At 37.1% G+C, this 14,953-nt stretch overlaps 1 protein-coding gene across 13 annotated transcripts in view; it reads right to left on the reverse strand.

Moving 5' to 3' along the window:
* Celf2 (CUGBP Elav-like family member 2) overlaps window positions 1-14,953 on the reverse strand; it is an 808,044-nt gene that overhangs the window by 346,366 nt on the left and 446,725 nt on the right. The gene's annotated exons all lie outside the window — the stretch shown is intronic.

Here is a 14,953-nt window from a genome sequence, read left to right on the forward strand (position 1 = left end):
GTTGCATATGAACCTGCCAGATGTCAACAATGCATCTGCCAGGTACAAATCCCCCAAAGACTAAAAATACTTCTTACTGATACAGTATTTGGAAATAACTCTTAAATGCCAGTGGACCTGCTACATCTCCAAGTATCTATGTAAACGCCTTAGAAACAACAGATGTTCTATGTTCCTGTTGTTCCCTTTGAATAACAAATTGACTTGCGGGCAGGGAGCTAATGTTCTCCTCACTTTTTCACAATAGTTTTAAGAAGAATCCATGCGTTCTCCTCGGATCGACTTCAGGTCCTGGAACCCACCTGTGGCTACTGGCAGATTTCTGCAGGTGTTTGCCTGTGGGAAGCTGTCAAGAATTGGTCTAAATCAGGGCAAAACTACTGACAGAAGGATATTAACTGTCAGGAACTGTTTTAGGTGTCAGAGTTTTTTTCTGGGACACAGATATATTGGTGGAATCTGCACTCAAAAAGAAAACAGTGATAAGGACAGCAGAAAAGGCCGTAACTGAGCTATTCAGGCAGTTTACCTGTAAAATCCAAGGTAATTAATGAGAAATAACACATGACAGGGGTCAAGAGAAAGATCCAGAGTTGCAAATGAGCAGTATTTCCAGTTACTTCACGGGAGGAGAGGGGAAATTTCAAGAAGTCAGATCCCAAAAGGTGAGAGACCATGGAACTGTGGTTTAAATTGCAAACTTAGTCATAATGATGACAATCCTCAATACCTTACATTTATAAGAATTTTACATTTTCCATAGCACTTTTATAAGTGCATTGAGTTTTGTTTTTTTTTTAACTGATTAGAAACCTGGGACTCAGGCAGAAACAAGTCTTGAACCCAGACAAGAGAAGAGAGGAAAAAGGAAGCAAAATTAAGGTAATTTTTAGCATCCTTGATGAAACTAGAGGCATGGAAAAAGGAGTAGGGCAAATTGGCTTCATGTAAAAAGAATCACAATCCCCCACGTCTGATGTGAGATGCAACATGTTAATTTCATGAAGATGTATGCAGGCGCAAACTGTCTTCAGCAGAGCCCTGTGGTTCTGGGCAGAAGTGTTCAATTACAGTCAGAAGACTCACATTCTCCACTTGGCTCGGATGGTTACCAACTGTGTAACTTTGGCAATGTCATTTAACATATCCAAGCCCATTTTCCTAACCTGCAAAACAGGAAGAATAGATCTGCCTTCTTTTACCAGAATGCAAATGCATTTCTGGTATTGCTCAGCACTTAAGAGCTTCAAATGATAAACAGATTCCTCTTAATCAATCACCTACAAAATTCAAGTCCTCAGGTTCCCATGAATTGATGTTGTTCCCACCTTACACATAAGGAGAATTGAAGTTGAATGTCAGTTTGTGAACCTGACATTAGAAATTAACTCTTTCAACTTCTGATCCCTGAATCTTTTCATTGGGGAAAACAAGTCATTTAAATAATGTGCCACACAGCTAAAATGAGGGTGAGAGACAGCATTTGACACCAGGACTATCTAAATCCTGTGTTCTTTCTGCTATATCTGTGAAAACTAAAAATTGCTAGCATTTATTTCGCCCTCTATCTACTGCAGACTATAAAGTGACTGCCATTCATTTGCAGACAAATATCAAAATTGTGTTCTGCCAATATGGGAAGATAAATTTTGGGGTCAGGACATTGTAAAATCAGTATAAGCTTTACCTTTATGGGAAAACCTGAAGTTCACCTCTGTTTGTGTAGTGAAAATTAATTTCAGTCTTGGTTCATAAGAATTCGATGAGGCACAGCCTGATGTATCTTTAAGATGGTAGATTCAATTTTGTTACCTGAGTTGAGAGGCAGGGCTGGGGAAAATAGTGACACAGTGAGCATTTCTTTTCCTTTCACTGATGGTAAATTGCTGTATATAATCATACAGCCAGAGGGGATAGCTTAAAGAACTAAGCTTCAAGTTCGCTAGCTGAGGCTGCTTAAAACCTCAAGTTCTAATGCCAGCAGAGCCTGTATGACTCTTCATCTCCTTGAGTTTGATCAATTATATTTCATAGATTTTTTTTAATTATGTAAGGGATGCAAATAAGGCTTCATAACCTAAATCCAGTCTATCTTATGGAGACTCTAAATACACTGTACTTCTTATTTATCTAAGTATTGAATTTCAAGATTACTGTTTCTAATACCTTCACCAGAGTTAGAGAGGAAATTAGTGAAAACTCATCAAGATGAGAATGTTCTGATGGAATTACGGACTGTATCATTTATATATATATATATATATATATATATATATATATATATATATATGAAATCTGCCAGTCCTCATGAAGGAATTTGGTTCATGAAACAGAGATGAATCCAGCATAGTAAGTGATATTAGCCACTGTCTGCTGAATGACCATCATGTACTTGAAACTCACTGTGAATTATCTCTTTAACCTTCACAAATAGATTTATTTGTTTATTTATTTGGGTGGTACTGGAGTCTAAACTCAGGGCCTTGCCCCATGAGCCATGCCTCCAGCCCTTTTTGCTTTTGTTTATTTTTCAGTTAGGGTCTTGCTTTTGCCTGGGGCTTGTTCTGGACCATGATCCTCCTACTTATGCCTCCTGAGTAGCTGGGATTACAAGCATGAACCATTTTATTTTTTGACAGAGGATCTCACTAACTTTTGTTGGACCTGGCCTTAAACCACCATCCTACCATCTTTACCTCCTGTCAGGTAGATACTTTTATACCAAGTTTATAGGGAATTCTAGATGCCCTGTTCGAAGTCATGGGAGCCAAATGAGAGAGATGGGATTTAAACATAGGTGTGTCTGATCACAAAGTCCATCACTTTTCATTTATTTATGCTGCCCTAAAATTACTGTTTATCTCATTAGAAAATAAGAATGAAGGTACCACCTATGGAGTTGTAAAGTGAAAGGTCGAATTAGGGAGGCAGCAGGATCTTGGGACTCAGTGACAACCTGGCCCACAGTACCCTGCTGGGATATCATGGTGGTCTTTAACCAGTGATTGGCCTTCTTATTCATGCCATTTATGCCACATCTTATCCACACAATGAGTAGGCAGCTTTCAGACATGAAGAACACAGTGTGGGTGGGTGTGAAGGTTATGATACCCTTTAAAAATGTCTTAAAAATGTCACAGGCAGAGTTTTTACACTTAGTGGAATCTTCACTCTATAGAGACGGGAAGTTGGGGGCCAGTCATATCCCCACCTTGGTGCCTGGTATGATTTTTTAAATCATCCTCACAACTTTCTATATTCTTTGTCATTAAAGAATCTTCATTCTCAATCCACATCTTTCCATCCACCACGTGTTATCCCCTTGTGATACTCTTGTAGTGCTGACTGTGTTGGCAGCGAAAGCATAAGCAAAATCAAGTGTCCCATGTTTTCTGGTGAGAGTAATAGCATATATTCAGGAGTAAGAAACATAAAATGGGGGGTGGGGGAAGAGAGAGGGGGTGGAGGGGTAAGGGAGGGGGTAGGAGTAGGGGGGAGAAATGACCCAAACATTGAAAAAAAAAACGAAACATAAAATGAGCGCTGGAAGTAGAAATGATCTTATCCACCTTGAGACATGTTGAGTTTACAGTGCCTGAGAAGCATCCAGGTAAAGAAAACATCTAGGGGCATGCACAGTAGGAAACTGGATATGTGAGTCTGAATGACAGGGGAAGGTCAGGATCGGACACCTAGTTTGGGAATCATCAAGATTTAGGAGATAGTTGAAACCATAAGAAAGGATGAGCTCATCAAAAGAAGAATATATAGAAAAAAAGAAGTGTAGTGGGTCAAAGCAGAACAATTGGAAATACCAAAAAAAAAAAAAGAGGAGATCAGAAGGATAGTCATAGAGATCAGAGAACCAGGAGACAACAATGAAAGGGAAAGGAAGTTTCAAGAACTGTAGTTCTGGAAGTGTATTTTAAATTTTATAATAAGATGAGCTTTATAGGTTAAAGTAGAACAGCCCTGCTCATTTGTATTGTGAATCTTTTGCTTTGTTTTTTGAGATAGGCTCTTGCTATATAGCCCACACTGGTCTAGAAATCTCAATCCTCTTGCGTCAGCTTTCAGAGTACTGGAATTATAGATGTGCACCACCATGTTCACCTCTATTTGTGCATCTTTAAAGAAGATCCCAGCATGGAGAGATTTTAAAGTTATTTGACCACAGAACACTTTCTTTTACATAAAACCTATTCATATCTCTCAAAACTAGTTTCCCTTGGAGGATGCTTTGGAAAATTGTAGGTAATGAGTTTCTCTGAGCAGGAATGGCCTGTAATTACCAGTGGCACAGAGAGATCCTGTATAATGAGGACTCCACAAGGGCTTAATTTTTATTATTACCAAGTTATTGATTACCTTTATCAGAGAAGTTTTAGAGAAATAGTAAGGACAGATGCAAGGTGGCAAAGGATTACCAAGAAATGAAGTTAGAAAACACATATCAAAACATCACATTGCAATCTTTATATATAATCAAACTTGGATTTGAGAAACAGATATACAGGATAGTAATTAGGAAGATATAGCATCAATAAGACATTTCAGTATGAGAAAACTTTGTGCAGATTTATAGGCTGAAAGGAAAAATCAGGAGGACAGAAAAAAGACAAAAATTTAAATGTGGGAATGATGGGATGTGGTTGGTGGAAAGATAAGTGCTGGACCAAGTCTTAAAGATATTAAGAGAAATAATATGTAGGCTGGAATATGGGGAATGCGCCTATAAAAATAAAGTAGCCAGATATGAGAACATATAGAAAAAACATAATACAAGTTGGAAAGATTGGGAAAAGCTCCTTAAAAAAAAAGGAATTGTAAAGTTTATTAGGAAAGGAATTGAGCATAACAGGATAAATGTGAGGAGACATGGGGAAAAAAAGAAGAAAACATTCCCTGCTCCCCATGCAGGAAATGGGAGTAGGTCTCCTGGCAAAGCTCCTTTAAGGAGGTATCCTTTGACTTGGGTCTGGAAAGAGGAGGCAGACAATCAAAGAAGAGAGAGATGCAAAAAATGAAAGCTATTTTTAAGGACAGGTGCCAGAAAGAAAGGTGTAGCAATACTGAAGATCAGCATGTACCTAAGGAAGGGCATTTGATATCAGAATTCTAGCACTTTTCATGTTTAGCTAATTCTTTCTTTATTAAAAGTCATTAGTTCTGTGGGATGGGGTGTCTAACTGATTGTAGGATCCAGGATGGTTTTTTTTTTTTTTTTTCAGTATTGAGCAATTTTTAATTTGACTTCCAACATCTAAAGTTTCACAAAGTTTTCAACTAAAAAAGAGAGTAAAGAAACACACATAGTTCACTTTAGGTGAATGGAAAAGTGTAGGTAGCTTAAGACAAGCTGGAAGAAGATAAAATCTTGTGAGTAAAAAAAAATTATGTGTCATTCATTTTGCAAATTTGGAATAAAGAGTTGAGTCAAGGGTTTATCCAAGACCACAATTTTGAAAGAAGAGTGTGTAATAGATCTGGATAAGATTATATTTTGTAAGTTACTGGCATGGTATTCTTCCAAACAAGAAAATAGGAGTTGCTATTGATGATTAGTATTTACCACTTAGAGATATGAAGTAATCAGCATTTTGGAAATATTTTTAAAACAATTATTTTAAGAATGTATGTGGAATTCAAAAGCAAGATCTTACTAGATATCTCTTGTTTTTGGAGAAAATCTGAATGCTAGGATGTATTCAGAAGACATTTCTGCAGAACATTTTTGTTCTAAGCAGACTGCAGAAACATAAGCTTTTCAGCTGTTTTCCTGATCAGCACTGTATTTTAAACCTCTAGTCAGTCACATTAAAAATAATAGCAGAAATGGAAGTTATTCGGTTCTAAAGGTGATATTGCTGTTGTTTTAATTAGAAGCCAGTCCTTACTCCTTGGCTTGATGAAGCATCATTGTTAGTCCAGGCTAGCAGTGAGAGAAAGTTGTTCCCCATCTCAAAGAAGTATTTAAGCAGCAATTACTAGGCAGTAAATTGGCAACCTAACGACACCAGCATCAGCCAACATCCTACTGATAGAGCAGGACCATTAAATATGCATATCTTTAATTGCCACAAACCCAGGAACAAGCCATTCTCACGTATGAGGAAAAGCTTATGTGAAAAGAGACTCAAAGAACAACACATTTCTTAGGGAATGCACCTTTTTTTTTTGACATGTATTCTAAATTAAAGAACCATAGAGACCTATTTTTCCTTTATGAATAGTAAATGTGCTCTGTGTGTGTGTGTGTGTGTGTGTGTGTGTGTAAGAGAGAGTGACCAGAGATAGAGACAGAGACAGAGTGAGCAATATTGCATGTGTCTTTGTATTATTAGTATGTAAACGGTTTGATCTACAGACAACTAATTGTTCTACCTAAGGACAAAGTTTCATTTCACATGAGAGAACATTTACCACTGCTGTTTCCTTTCATGCACCCCTCGCTCTTGAGACCCACTGGAATTCACTGCATGCCTCTTGGGTTGTGCCTCAGTCCCACAGCTGGAAGTTGTCCCTGGATACTTTTGTCAGAATCATCATCACAATCATAAGCTTAGCTTTTCTCCCTATCAGAAAAAGCCAGATCTTTGTTAATCTTGTTGCATATGAGAACTAGTTAATGCATTTGATTTTGAACAATTAAAAAGGTCTTTTATTCTTAAAGTGATTATCTTATTATTCATTTTAACTCTATTCATTAGAAGGTTATCTCCTTGACCATCAAGAAGGGCAACTTTATCAGTAGCCATAATGGTTTGACTTTTAGTCTATGTATTCTCTTCTAAGAAAAATAACACTAAACATTAGGCAATCGTCCCTTGCCTGATAAATTTTTTATCACTTTTAAAGTAAAATCCATTGATACGTTGTCATGGATTGTGACAGACTGTTTTAAGCCTAAAATAGCTCAGAGAGAATTGCAACATGATTGAGTTAGAATACAATGCACCTGCATCATAATAGGAAGCTTTGCAGTAGCTAGACTTTTTCAAAGTTATCTAAGAGAATCCTGCTCTCTGTGCACTCCTACCTCTTATTATAAAATATGCAATACCCACTAGGTTTTGGAAATAATAACTCCTCATTTCTCTGCTTTGACATCAGAAGAAATAGAAAGCAAATTATTTACATAATTTAAAATACAGCAATGATATATGCATATTTAACTTTGGGAACATCACTAGGTGGCAGCTGGTATTCTATACATGATCATGTATTCCACCCAATGGAATGGAACACAGATTATTTATATAAAATGAAAAATTATGTGGTCCAAATTTAAAAGTCAAGAATTTTTTTTCTGGGCCTAAAGAATGAAGATTTTGGTAATCTGGAGAGAAAAAAAATGTGTGCTGTCAATTCTTGATGATTTAGCTTGGGGCTTTATGCCCACCCTCCCTTAACTCTCTAGCTGCCAGCTCCAGGCCATTTTGTTACCCCTTTAATAAGTTCCAAGAAAAAAGTGAGGCCAAGGCAGTTCTTTCTGATTACTTTAAGACCAGCTCAGAGGAACATACCATTGAAACTGTGGCTGAAAATACGATTTTCAGATTATGGTGGATTTTAGTTTGCCTCTCTACTTCCTAAGGAATAGTAAAGATGATGAATCTAATTTTTTTTTACTTTAATAGCCAACATTACATCATCACCATTGCAAATCAGAACTATTACATTTACATTTATCCCAGGACACTGAGGCTATTGGTTTATGTGGAAGAAATGGCCCTCACAAAAGTCCAATCACATGTGTAATTGATGGACAGCCCCAGCTGCTGGGCTCTGAAATCCACAAGTCCATTTGCATGGTGCCAAGCTTCCCCCTGGGGGCCTACAGCAATTGACTGACAGGACAGGGATCCTTAGGCAGGCTCTTTCTTGAGAGATACAAGGCAACTCATGTTCAAGTTCAGCTCAAGGGATCCCAGGGCCTTGCTGAATCTTCCTTAGGCTTCACTACAATCTAAGATTCTTCCACCCATCATTCTTTCCCCAGGATCAAGTTTGCGTGGCAGCCTGACCACTCTGGTCCCCACCTTTACTGGCTCCTGCCCCATTTTCTCTCATTAGGCATTTTCCCCAAAACAGTCCTTGCATACTTACTTCCCTCTTGGTACCAACCTCTCAAGTACCAGAGCTCCTATAGTATAGCATTTCACTGAAAACGTGTGTGGGGGGTGTGTGTGTGTGTGTGTGTGTGTATGTTTGTTGTACTCAGGAATTTCCTGTTTCATAAATGGCCAACAATACCTGGTTTGGTTCACTCCAGCCAATACCAAGTGGTGGCTGCAGGAACTACTTTTTCTTTTTGATTTGCTGATAATAATTACTCTCTTCTACTTCTTTCCCTTACCCTCAAATGAGAAAGAACTTGTTGTCAACTGGGCTTCCTTGCTGGCTGTGAGTGATTCATGCAGTGACATAAGGCCATTGGACCAAAGGTAATTTGCAGACTTATTGCAGCAATTCTGGTCCTTTTTCTGGTTTCCTGGTTCTGTCCTTTGTCTATTTCCTTAATTTCCTATCCCCAGACAGTCTTCTCTGTCTCAGGGTTTTCCTCTGCAAGATAGGTGATTGAGTATCCCAAACCCCACCCTAACTTGCTGTAAGTCCTTTGTAAATCTGGGTAACGTTGCTTATTTCAATTCTATGGCAAATCACATTTTGAGTTCCAAACAAGAGATTCCAAATAAACTGTGGAATATGATCCATTGATAAGTTGGGTAATAACTATGCTGATGATGTGGGATTCAACCTCATTTAGAAAATTATTATTATTAACATTCATCAGTTAGAGTTATTCATTCATAGCCTGATATATTTGGAGCACAGCTTGATTTCTTTCAGGTCTTTTAACTTGTGGGTTTAGCATTAAGTTCCTTAACTATATTTGTTTATATGAATAATGTCTTCTGTTCTTAAATCCCAATTTGAATGGGTGGAGACTTTCCATGCCATCAAATAAGATTTGGAGAAGACTTTAAACATAAAGCTAATGCAGTGAATGATTCTCAAAGTATAGTCTCAAGACTAGCAGTGTGAACATCAAGGAACCTATTAGAAATGCAAATTCTGAGCCTCACCCCATAACTATTACTGCAGAAGTTCTGGTGGTGGGCCCTAGAATTGTTTTAAAAAGCCATCCAAGGCATTCTGACCCATGGTTAAGTTTGGGACCCAATGTATCTACTGTGTGTAGGCCAGAAATCAGTCCAGGAAACATTCATGGATCAATTAAAGCCATTTTAGGTGTCCTATATGTGATACTCCTTGCAGACTACAAGAATAGTTCAAAAAATGAGTCCTATATTTTAAGAGTTTTCCATAAGGTTGGAGAAACACACAGACATAGGATTAATAGCAAACCGATGGGACAATAAATAATTAAATTTGTGCAAATTAAACAGTACCATAGAATATTCAAGAGAGAGGACTACATTCATTTCACTATATCTATTTGGAATTTATTCAACATTTGCCTTATAGATATATAATTAATATTGACAGAAAGGCAAGATATTCTTCTGATAAATGAGAAAGAAGAGGGCAGAGAATTTTTCTGGCCAGTTTTTGGGTTAGTGGTGAATTTTGTGGAATATCTAAACATGCTCTGTTTTATTATCAGAGACAATGACTCCATAGCCATTCTCATTAAATCACACGTGTATCTCCACCAGGACAGCTAAGAGTTTTTCCCTGTCCATCTTTTCTCAATTGGCTAGAAAAAAACTCCCTGTAGCTAAGTCATAATTGGCACTGTGAGATAATAGGGCATGAAAGCATTTCATAAAGTTTAAAATGTTGCATGAAAGTTAGATGTTTGTTATTATTATTCTTGTGTGACTTAAAGAGTTGCCTTGATTCTGTATAGGGGGTTTTGACTTTGTTGATTCAAAAATGGCAGTATGAAGAGGGAAGGGGGGGTCACATTCAGTTTAAAATTAAAAAAAATTATTTTCTTATTCCTTCTGTAGATGTGTCAGAAAATGAAAAACAGACAAATGAAAAGCCTCAGGCTTTCTTGAGCTCTCCAAAGGATTTTTTTAAGTTGCTGAGATGACATAAAATCAAATCCCTTTGAAAGGTGGATGGACTCACATATAATTCTATAGGCCTGACCCTAAAACTAAAAGGGTTATAATTTGCTATCTTTTGTGGTCATTAATTCTTTTAAGTTACAAAAGTACCATTTAGTAAATTACCTTTGCTAAGGCAGTAAGTGGCACATAAAGGTTTAAAGTGTTAAATCACCTTCAAAAAGTGGTCAGTTTACCCCTTAAATCACTGATCAGGCCAAAATAGCTTCAATTTCTTTCGTGGTAGATTCTGATAAACATAAAACAATTTTATAGACATTATCAAATTTACTCTTAGCACCATAGTTAGGGTGGGGGAGAGGAGTCTGAGAAAAAGATTTTAAAACTTCCCCTGTAAGGTCAAGGAATACGATGGTTTCAAAGGTGATTTTAGTTATAAATTTGTCCAATAATTACAAAATAATATTATCTGAGTGTTGCTTTTTCTTTTTATTGACCATGCTTTATAGTGCTAATAAAGATACCTGTTCTAATACCTCTTTGATTCTGATTTATGCTTTCAGTCTGAGCAGGAGCACATGATGTTAGAATTTAGATTTTTGTCTAGAAAAGAATCTTTCTGAATCCTTTCAGACAACTATGAATATGGCAGGAACTCAGTAAATGAGGCATTTCCAGGGAGTAGAGAGCTGTGTTTACTAGAACAGGAAAGGTTGAGAATTCATTGCTGCATTCAAATTGGGATCAACAGGGTCTAGTGACAACTGCAGAAAGATAAACCCTTTTCTTGACATAGGTGGGCACCTTTGCCTATTCATGGAGACTTGTTTTTAGCTATGACTTCAAAAATACACACACACACACACACACACACACACACACACACACACACGCACACATGCATATAATGGGTATACTGGATCCATAGAGGTCCACACACAGAGGAACTGTGTAGGTATTTCACACTGCCAGGCAAAAGCTAACCAGTGTGCACTCTTCTCCAATTCTTCAAATTTTTAGTTCTGTAGATTGCTTATACATGCACTTCTGACAAATTTCAAGGAAATGTTCTAACTTTTCATGGTGAGATGCAAAAGACCCCACTAAGCAGACAAGGTTAAAGATGACAGCCATAAGTGAGGAATATAAGAAAAATCTTTTTCAATGTTGACTAAAACAAGATTTACTCATAGAGAAGTTTAATAATTTGACTAAACTATGATGGTATTTCACATTTGATTAAAATATGACACTTGGAACTCAGGCAACAGATGGCTATGCAACAAAACAATCTACTTCAGCATTAGCCAAGGGTGTGGATGATGTCTGGGGACTTGGAAGAGATATTATTTCCTCCTAATCATTCCCTGACATCTCCTCTCTTCCTTCATTTCTTTAGTTGTTGAAAAGAAATTTCTTGTTATGGTATATTCCATCTGCTATTCCAAGCACAAAAGCATCTTCTAGCAGAATTATGGTTTTAATCCTATAAGAAGCAGAATTTCTGAGAGTTCTTCAAAACTTTGTGAATGGCTCTAGAAAGTCAGAGACACAGGACTGGTGTTCAGCATCTGATTTTGTTTCTTCTGAAACCTCTACCATATGGCACTATGGGGCTTGTACACTGGAAATGGGGGAGGAGAACCTTTTGAAAGCTTAGATCATTTTTTTTGTTTTCTTCCACAAATTGGTTGGAAAAAAGAACTGAAGAAAAAGAGAAAGAAAATAACTCAGGGAGACAAGGAAAGATTAATATAAGAAGGACAAATTAAACAATGTGGAAAATATTTCAAATATTACCTTCAAACAAAATCTTCAGTGTCACCGGCACCATTCTTTTATTAATCAAATGAAGAAATTGACCTGGATAGGAACATTCTTTAATATGGTAAGATTTCAGAATATATTTTCAGTTTTTCTCTTCAGGAAGTCAATATCACAAACTATAAATACACAATGTAATCTTCTAACAATAAAATGAGGTCAGCTTTCCTTTGGATCTTCCTCAAAAACTTGAAATCATTATCTCCCTACTCTCAATCTCTTCACCTACTTAAACAACTTACCTCTTCTTTCCCCCTTCTTTTATTTATTTATGTATCTTAGGGAAAAGAAGAACAAAAGCCTTTAAATTCCAAATTAACTCTTTGGCCTTCATCAGGCCTAAAATATTGCTTATGAGAAGATCATGTCAGAATTATAAGTACATTGGATAGCTAGAGACTGTGCTAAAGAAATAGGCAGAAACCTTACAGCAAAGAAAGAAGTCCCTTCTTTATATCCTCTCTTAACCCCATTAGCCAAAGACAATGCTATACTTTGAGAAATTTAGGAGCAGAGGCTAGAGCATGACCACTTACAATAGTTTCCTCTAAAATGTGCCTAGCATATTTAAATCTATAAAGCTAATGCCCAATTACAAAGAAAGAAGAGGAAGGTTTCAATTCATACCTACTAGTTTCACTATAAAAAATAAGAATGACCTAACTCTGCCTAGAGAAGAACCAGTTAGCTATAACAAGAAGGCTCTGCTACCCAGCTCTGTTGGGAAATGGAATGTTGTGTCAAATCAAACACTTGGTTTAGTAGAGTGTTATTAACAATAGTAGGTATGCAATACCAATTTGCCAGATATGGAATACAATAAAACACACTTAACACTAAAATAACACTGAACATATTTTAATCTTTCTCTGATGATTCAAGACATTTCAGAATTTTTCATTGACTCCAGGTCACCATTAGGAACCTCAATTTTCACTATGCCCAGTGAAGCATGGTTATATCAATTAATGGAAGTTTTCATCTGACAGAATGTTCTAACAACTAGCTTAACAGTGTGCTGTTTTTACTGGGTGGATACTGGATAAAACATCAAAACCAATTTTTTCCATCAGGTGGCACTCCATTTGTTTCAGTGCCTCAAGAAGAGTGCTATCTTCGAATGCTTTGAGTAATAAGGAAGAATTTTTCTGCCCCTAAGATTGTAGAAATGAAGAAGAAAGCACAAGTTGCTTCAATTTTCCCACCATTGTTCTTACAGCATACTTAACAGAAAGCTTTCTACTGTAACCAGCTCATGCCTATAAACCTCCATTTTCTCCAGGGATGAGGATACTACCACAGAAAAGGTCAGATAAGAAGTTTACTCTCTAGCTAGACCATCCTAATTGCCATTTAACACTGTTCTGAGTGATTGGAGAGTTTGGGAGCCTATAGCAGGTGTTCTGACAGTTTATGCCTATGTTGATAACCACTACAGCTGGAATAAATGCATGTTGATGCTCATACTTTTCCAGTTTGGGTCACACAAGGTGATAGCAACTAGTGCTAATTGAAAAGGAAAATGATAATTCAATGTTGTAATACTTTGCACCTACCTCGTGCTCTTTCATCCAGAAGACTGTAAAATATTTTTCACAAAAGGAAATAATCTAGAGTACCTTCCCCTGGGGAATGGGGTCATTCTGTGTCTGTGAAAAGGCAAGGCAATACTTAATGTGATGATGGCACCTTCTGCTGATGGACAAGAAAGATCCAAGCAGGAATAATGTGATCTTCAATCTTAGGGAGAAAGGAGAACTGCACTGAATAACATAGGTTAGAGATTTAAGAACATTCTAGCAACTGCAGTTTGGTTCTCCATGTTGGCTAAGTCACCCATTCTTCCTTGTAAAATATATGTAACATTTTTTTTCAGAAAACCATTTATTTTCTTCTGAGCAGAATTAAATGTATTTTAAATACTGAGTAAGTATTTATGGAAGATGATCACAGACTCCCATTAAAGGTAAAATGCCATATAGAAACATGAGGGCCATGATAAAATTGCACCTACTTTGATAACTTATATTCAGAAATTTATAGTGTGAAGTGCCACAGAAGTATTAAAATGGATGTGGGACTTTTGGGGACTGGAAAAATGTGCTAGCCTAGCATAGTCTTGAAACATGCCAACAAAGACACCATACATATATACAACTTGATGATGTTGTGGTCCTATTCTTTCTTTGTTTTCTAACATACTTGAAAGGCAAAGCATGAGGTAACACTTCAAAATGAGGGGCAAAGCAGTTGACTTTCCAAATTAGAGATCCTGTGTCATAGCTTCCCAGGATGCTCTACACTCCACAAGCTAACTCTGGAGAACTCCAGGTGGGGTAAAAAATATCGTAGGCAGATGGCTGAGTTTCTCACTTGCATCTCCCTCACTCCACAGTTTGTTCCATTTTTTCCCCTTTTAAAATGTGGTTCATTCTAGAAGCAGCTGAATTGGTACAGATAGTGCTTGTGAGGATACATCCCTGAGAATTCAGCTGCAAAGCCCAGGAGAAGCAAAATCACTGGGAAGAAGCCAGGCACAGATTTCAGGAAAACATTTCCCTCATGCTTGAACACGTTTCTTCTTTCCTGTTGAAACTTGTCAAATTTCTTTCAGACACCCTTCTCTCCAGACAGATGGACAGACAGAAACAAAGAGACAGACACATGCTTATTTTGGTATAAACATTTCTTTGCTGAGGTATAGCTTTCAGCTAGGCTCCATTACTGAATTCTAAAGAATCATTCACATTTAATCTGTCTACTTCATCCCAGCCTGCTGAACACTTCATAAACATTCCTTAAGTCATAGCAATCCTCTCAAATAGATAACAAAACTGGCAACACTAAGAGGACTTCACAGTGTTTTTCTTCAGAATAATCTTACCATGGGATGGTGAGCAGAAAAAGATGTAGCAGAGAATATGAACCCAATTAAGAAGACAGAGAAAAATGAAAGAAAAACTTAGTTTGTGGTAAAGGGCTTATTTCTGTTTTGACCTCCAAACCAGTTTATATGCACCAGCTACCAGCTGTTATGAAGTCATATGAACAATGAGAAACTGGAGACGTTGGCTAATTTGGCATTT

This window comes from Castor canadensis, chromosome 15 (assembly GCF_047511655.1).
Source record: "Castor canadensis chromosome 15, mCasCan1.hap1v2, whole genome shotgun sequence".
Classification (NCBI taxonomy): Eukaryota; Metazoa; Chordata; class Mammalia; order Rodentia; family Castoridae; genus Castor; species Castor canadensis.